General features: G+C 36.1%; 1 protein-coding gene across 1 annotated transcript in view; it reads right to left on the bottom strand.

The window, feature by feature from the left end:
* LOC106471572 (exocyst complex component 2-like) overlaps window positions 1-6188 on the bottom strand; it is a gene marked incomplete at its 3' end in the record, with an annotated part of 83099 nt that overhangs the window by 893 nt on the left and 76018 nt on the right. The gene's annotated exons all lie outside the window — the stretch shown is intronic.

Raw genomic sequence — 6188 nt, 5'->3', positions numbered from 1 at the left:
TGATCAACCAATTTAGATCTAGAACATTATCTACTGAAACAAACTCATCAAGTGATAATCACCCAACTTAGATCTAGAACATTATCCACTGAAACAAACTCTTCAAGTGCCAATCACCCAACTTAGATCTAGAACATTATCTACTGAAACAAACTCATCAAGTGCTAATCACCCAACTTAGATCTAGAACATTATCTACTGAAACAAACTCTTCAAGTGCTAATCACCCAACTTAGATCTAGAACATTATCTACTGAAACAAACTCTTCAAGTGCTAATCACTCAACTTAGATCTAGAACATTATCCACTGAAACAAACTCTTCAAGTGCTAATCACCCAACTTAGATCTAGAGCATTATCTACTGAAAATAACTCTTCAAGTGCTAATCACTCAACTTAGATCTAGAACATTATCCACTGAAAACAATATTGTCCACTGAAAAAAATTCTTCAAGTCCTAATCACCCAACTTAGATCTAGAACATTATCCACTGAAACTCTTCCACTGAAACAAATTCTTCAAGTGCTAATCACCCAACTTAGATCTACAATAATGTCCACTGAAAAAAATTCTTCAAGTGCTATTCACTCAACTTAGATCTAGAACATTATCCACTGAAACAAACTCTTCAAGTGCTAATCACCCAACTTTGATCTAGAACATTATCCACTGAAACAAACTCTTCACGTGCTAATCACTCAACTAGCAAACACACAGGAAAATACCAAGTGCAGTATTTTAATTACTTTGATCTCTGAACATAATATATCTAATTTGTGTTTACTACACCCACTGTGTCCTCATGTTTTAAAACATATCAAAGTGAATTCTAAGAAACCATCATGGCAATCTAATGGTAATCAATTTTGAAGTTCTTGCCAAGTTATGTAAAAACTTTTGAAGTCAAAACACTTAACATTTGTTGGACTATCCACGTTCTCATCAAATAAAGTTTTAGATCTAACACTTACTGACTTTAGAAAAAACTTCAATAAGAAAATAAGAATTTGAATTACACATAGTCGGAGACAGTACTGAAATGTGAATATTAGAATGGCTATTTCCATCACTATTATTTTAAAAACAGCTTCACAAATGAATGAAAATTAACACACAAACCATACAGCAAAACATCCAACACAAAAAGAACTTCATATACAAGGTAAAGATTGCAACTTTCAGAGAAAACAAAGAGAGTTGAGGAAATGAAGATTATTTTATCCAACATTCATTAATGTTGTTGTAGGTAAACGTTACATAAAGTACTCTTAATCTTACACTGAACTACATATGTACAAAATATAAACCTTTCATTCAATCTTACACTGAACTACACATGTAGAAAATTCAAACCTTTTATTCAATCTTACACTGAACTACATATGTTCAAAACTCAAACCTTTGATTCAATCTTACACTGAACTACATATGTTCAAAACTCAAACCTTTGATTCAATCTTACACTGAACTACATATGTTCAAAACTCAAACCTTTGATTCAATCTTACACTGAACTACATATGTTCAAAATTCAAACCTTTATTCAATCTTACACTGAACTACATATGTACAAAACTCAAACCTTTCATTCAATCTTACACTGAACTACATATGTACAAAATTCAAACCTTTCATTCAATCTTACACTGAACTACATATGTACAAAATATAAACCTTTCATTCAATCTTACACTGAACTATATATGTACAGTGAAGGCACCTAGTCAACTGTAACAACCACCAAAGTGGAACCTAACTGAACCCAAATGAAAAAAAGTTTAGAAAACATTCCTCTCTTAAATTTCTCGACATAGGCTCAGTCAATCTGACTGACCACATGACCTCTTTGTACTCATTTAGTCTTTATAGATTTAATATTTCTAACTTTCAATATAGTGTGTATATCTTCACAAAATTTGGCAGTCAAAAAATCATATTTCTTAGTGAAATATTTTTAATAAACTAAAATAAAGATTTGTTCATGAATATATTGAGTGTTTGTTTTGAAAAGTCTGTGTGCAAAGTGATTTTCATGTTAAGATTAAACATACTTTTCCTCATCTCATAAATCTCAAATTTCCTTTGTATAATTCCTAAAACCTCCTAAATACATTTCAAACATTTGTTTTCAGTAAAACTTTATATTTTATCTGTTATTTTCTCTACCCCTAACTCTATACGAGATTGGTCAATTTGACTGACCTCGTAATCACCACACACACACAAAAAATATAAATAAATTTAAATTACCCTTTTTCTCTTTCTAGAATTACTTCAAACTGTAACCTTATTTTGAAAAGCACACCATACTGAGTTATTCACCTCAGGCATGGCAAGAATGGGCAGCAATCCTCTTCTGCTTTACCCATGCACCAACACGCAATCTTGTGGAACATCCCATCTCAACAGTGAGCATGCAAAGCCATGGAAGATAAAGCAAGAGTCAACATAGTATGACAGTGCAGATTTTGAGTAAAAGAATGCCTGGTGAGACACCACTTGCCACAGAGCAGGATCAATGGGATAAATAAATAGGGAAAGGCCCCTAAAAAGAAAGTATGAATAAAAACTTACCAATTAGGTAGACGAAATCAGATGAAGAAGAAACCACGACATAATGGAGATAGTGGGAGTTGAACGTACTGGGTGTGGTCCACATGCTGAACTGCAGAATCTCCTCAATTGGACGACGAAAATGAGAAGCAAAGTAAAAAGTAAGGTTTAAAGGGTGAGAAAAGGCTCCATGGTGAACCAGAGTAGTGAAACAAAGCGACTGAGATAAATCGATTACAGGCCGCCAATCCCCGGTTTTCTTTGAGACAACGAAAAGGCGAGAATAAAAAATCCGGAAAGGAAGGGAAACATATTTGATGGTCCCCTGCAAGAACAATTCCCAAAAAGCTTCTGAAAGATGCTGGCTGGTCACAAGATCTCGAGGAGGACAGAAGGAAATGAGGTAAAGAGAGACAGGAGGTGGGGAAAGAAACTGGACAATAAATTCTTCTGACAGAACCTGAAGCACCCATTGATTGCTGACGAATGAACGCCAGCAATGAAGAAACTCGAACAGCCAAGCCCAACCAGACCCGAACCCACTGGGTAGTCACTGGTACTGGTGGCAATAGTGGATGCATCATCGAGGAAAATGACAAGAAGAAGTACTCTGAGTAGAAAGGACAGGAAAGGCCAAGGATGGGAAGAGGTAATTGGAGGCATATGAGGATCTGACTGAGACAAATGGGCTACGATATTTGTAAGGGTGGATTGTTGTTGGCCTGAAAACACCTGAGGCTCTAGTTTCTGGGACCATATCAAAAACATAACGTCTCAAAAATGGGGCCATGCATAAATCCTTAAGATATGTTGAGGGTGAATGGATTCGAGCCAATATGGCATAGTGACCTACAAGGTCCCAAAAACAAAGAAACCATGTATGTAATGACAGAGCTGAAGTCAACATGTGGGCTAAAGTGGAGTAGAAAAGGGTAAGGTTATCTCCTGAAAACACCTCAGGAATTTTGTGGAGAGCCTCAGATAGGAGGTGTATGGAAGAAAGATACTGTAACAGATTTGCTAAGCTCCTCACTTAATTGTGAGGCATGAGCCCGAATATCAGGTGAGGAAGGAAAAACCAAAAAGGGGTTGGGAATATTATTCATGCAAGAAGGAAGGATGAGGTGCATGAAAAATAGGTGAAAGGGATAAAACATCACAAACATGAAACACAAAATCCCTAAAGACTGCATAAGGCCTAGTAGACTCATCGGTTTTGGAATCGGAAGGAATGACAAAATCTGGAGGTAGAAAAGACAATCGAAATCTCATCAGCCTGCACAGGATTATCCTGCTCCTGAGGAGACTGGCCAATGTCCGGGGGCCAAGGGTTGTCCCATGTAATGTTCAATTTACTGGCGTATAAAAGCAGATAAATCCACCATCGAGTAACCCTCACATGAGGCCTGAGAAAAAACGATGGTTGCTGGTGTAACCCCCGAGGCGGTAATGTTAACTTCGGAATTCATTGCACAGAAAGATTGCAGGAAATTAGCAAACTAGAATTAAATGATAAATACTAATAGAAGAAACAGGCTGAATGAAAGCAAGTTGATTTAAAAAACAACCACTTGTGAGGAAACAAAGCCAAACATGAAGCATTAAACAAACAAAAGAGCACGTCCAAACAGAATTGCTGCCAGACGAGAAATGATAGTTTGGAAGAGGAATGTAGAGGGAGTCACATACATCATGTGAGCATATCATGCTCCTATTATTGAGGAGGTGACGCATGATGACTTGTATGAGAGACATATTGGAATCTTGCAATTCCAATAGGGGGGAGTGGAAGCTTGTGACATGTGAAAATAATATTCGCATATAGAGGGCAGCACTGAACGAGAATTGCTAACCTTGTAAGAGGAGGTAAGTACCATATCAGAATTACTATTGTATGAATTTATGTCAATAAGTTTGGTATCAAATTGTAGATTCTAATTAAAAGTTTAGTATTATACTTTAATTAATTTCTTAATTTAAAGGTAAATATAAAAAAAATTCCTAAACATAGATTTGTGTGTGGTATGTGTAATGCAGCTTTGGCTCAAATTAGATGTTTGTGAAGTCCAAATACAACATCTATAGTTTCTTACGAGTTCAGAACTCAAATTACCGATATTGACAAGCTAGAATATATAATAAGAACCTCCCATCTTTTCTATTTGCTGCGATGTCACTATATTTAGCGAATCAAATAAAGCGGCCCCACACATTTCTTCCATTTTTGGAAATACTTCTTTACGTACACCTGCTTCACTCTGCTATGGCTTTATAAACATCAAAAGCTCAGAATTTCCCCCCATGTGGTTTTCTCAGACTGTTTAAGGTGGAAAGTACCCAAGATTATTTCTTTTGTCTCAAATCTTGGAAGGAAGGGGTAAGTGAAAATGTTGTTTCAAATATCATATTTCTATTTAGACCCAAATATAGCTTAGTTACTAAGCCTGATAAGTTATAATGATTTTTTGTTATTTCAAAATGCATATATAAAACCTAAAAATATTATTTTGTTTTACATCCTTCACATGCAAAATTTTACAAGGCTTAGCAACCTACGACACGAGGCAAAAGGAGTACAAAGTTCATAACATAAAGAGATAATTGTTTCTATACTTCTTTATTTACTGTTCCATGTTTTAAGAAAAATAACTGAAATTCAAGAACTTATTTGTAAATAGTAATAATATATACACATATATAATGTATTATAACAAAAAGGTGATTGTATTTTACAAAATACTGGTCCACTAGAACAAAGCCAAGACAGGTCACTTTGTAAAGGCCAGTTTATAGTATCGGATATGGTAACACGAGTGCACGTGTGCCACATCATTGCAACTTCTGTAATGTTAATCAGACATGATATATATATTCATACATACATACATACACAGCGTGGTCACAAGTAAATAGACACCACCTTTACAGAAAAAATGAAAATTTTCAGTCATATTCACATGAATTGATATATTTATAATTTAATTAATATCTAATAGATCTTTCTTTCGCTTCATGGAGTTCGTTGATCCTTTGGGGCATAGTGAGAATCATCTCGTCAATTTTAGATTGTGGGATTTTCGCCCACTTTTGCTTCAAAACTTGGAGTAGATCACTCTTCGAAGTTGGTTTTTTGGGTTGTTTCTTGACTTGCTGGTCGAGTATGGCCCAGAAGTTTTCGATGGGGTTTATGTCAGGAGATTGACTCGGCCAGGGCAACTTCTGGATACCATTTTCTTCCTGCCACTTTCGGGTGTTTCTAGCAGTGTAACACAGTGCTCCATCTTCCTGGAACAACGTTGTGTTCTTGTCCACGAAACCCGAAAAATAAAGTGGCAAGAGTCCTTCCTCCAATATTTCGACGTATTTCGCAAAATTTATGTTGCCAACACACTCCACTAAGCTTGATCTCCCACCAACCCAAACCATCACGCTGAAACCACCATGCTTCACAGTTGGCTGCAATCTGTTGGTGAGGCATTCTCCAGACCCATATCCTTCCACTGTCCAAAAATTGAGCGAATCTTGATTCGTCTGAGAAAAATACGGTCTTCCAAAATTCCAGAGGTTTGGTCATCATATCACTTGCCCACTTCTTTCGTCTGACTGTGTTGGCAGGTCTTAATAAGGGCTTCC

The sequence above is a fragment of the Limulus polyphemus genome, unplaced genomic scaffold (genome assembly GCF_000517525.1).
Source record: "Limulus polyphemus unplaced genomic scaffold, Limulus_polyphemus-2.1.2 Scaffold4706, whole genome shotgun sequence".
NCBI classification, from domain to species: Eukaryota; Metazoa; Arthropoda; class Merostomata; order Xiphosura; family Limulidae; genus Limulus; species Limulus polyphemus.
The sequence above is the reverse complement of the archived record's forward strand: the minus strand, read 5'-3'. Positions and strand labels throughout refer to the sequence as shown.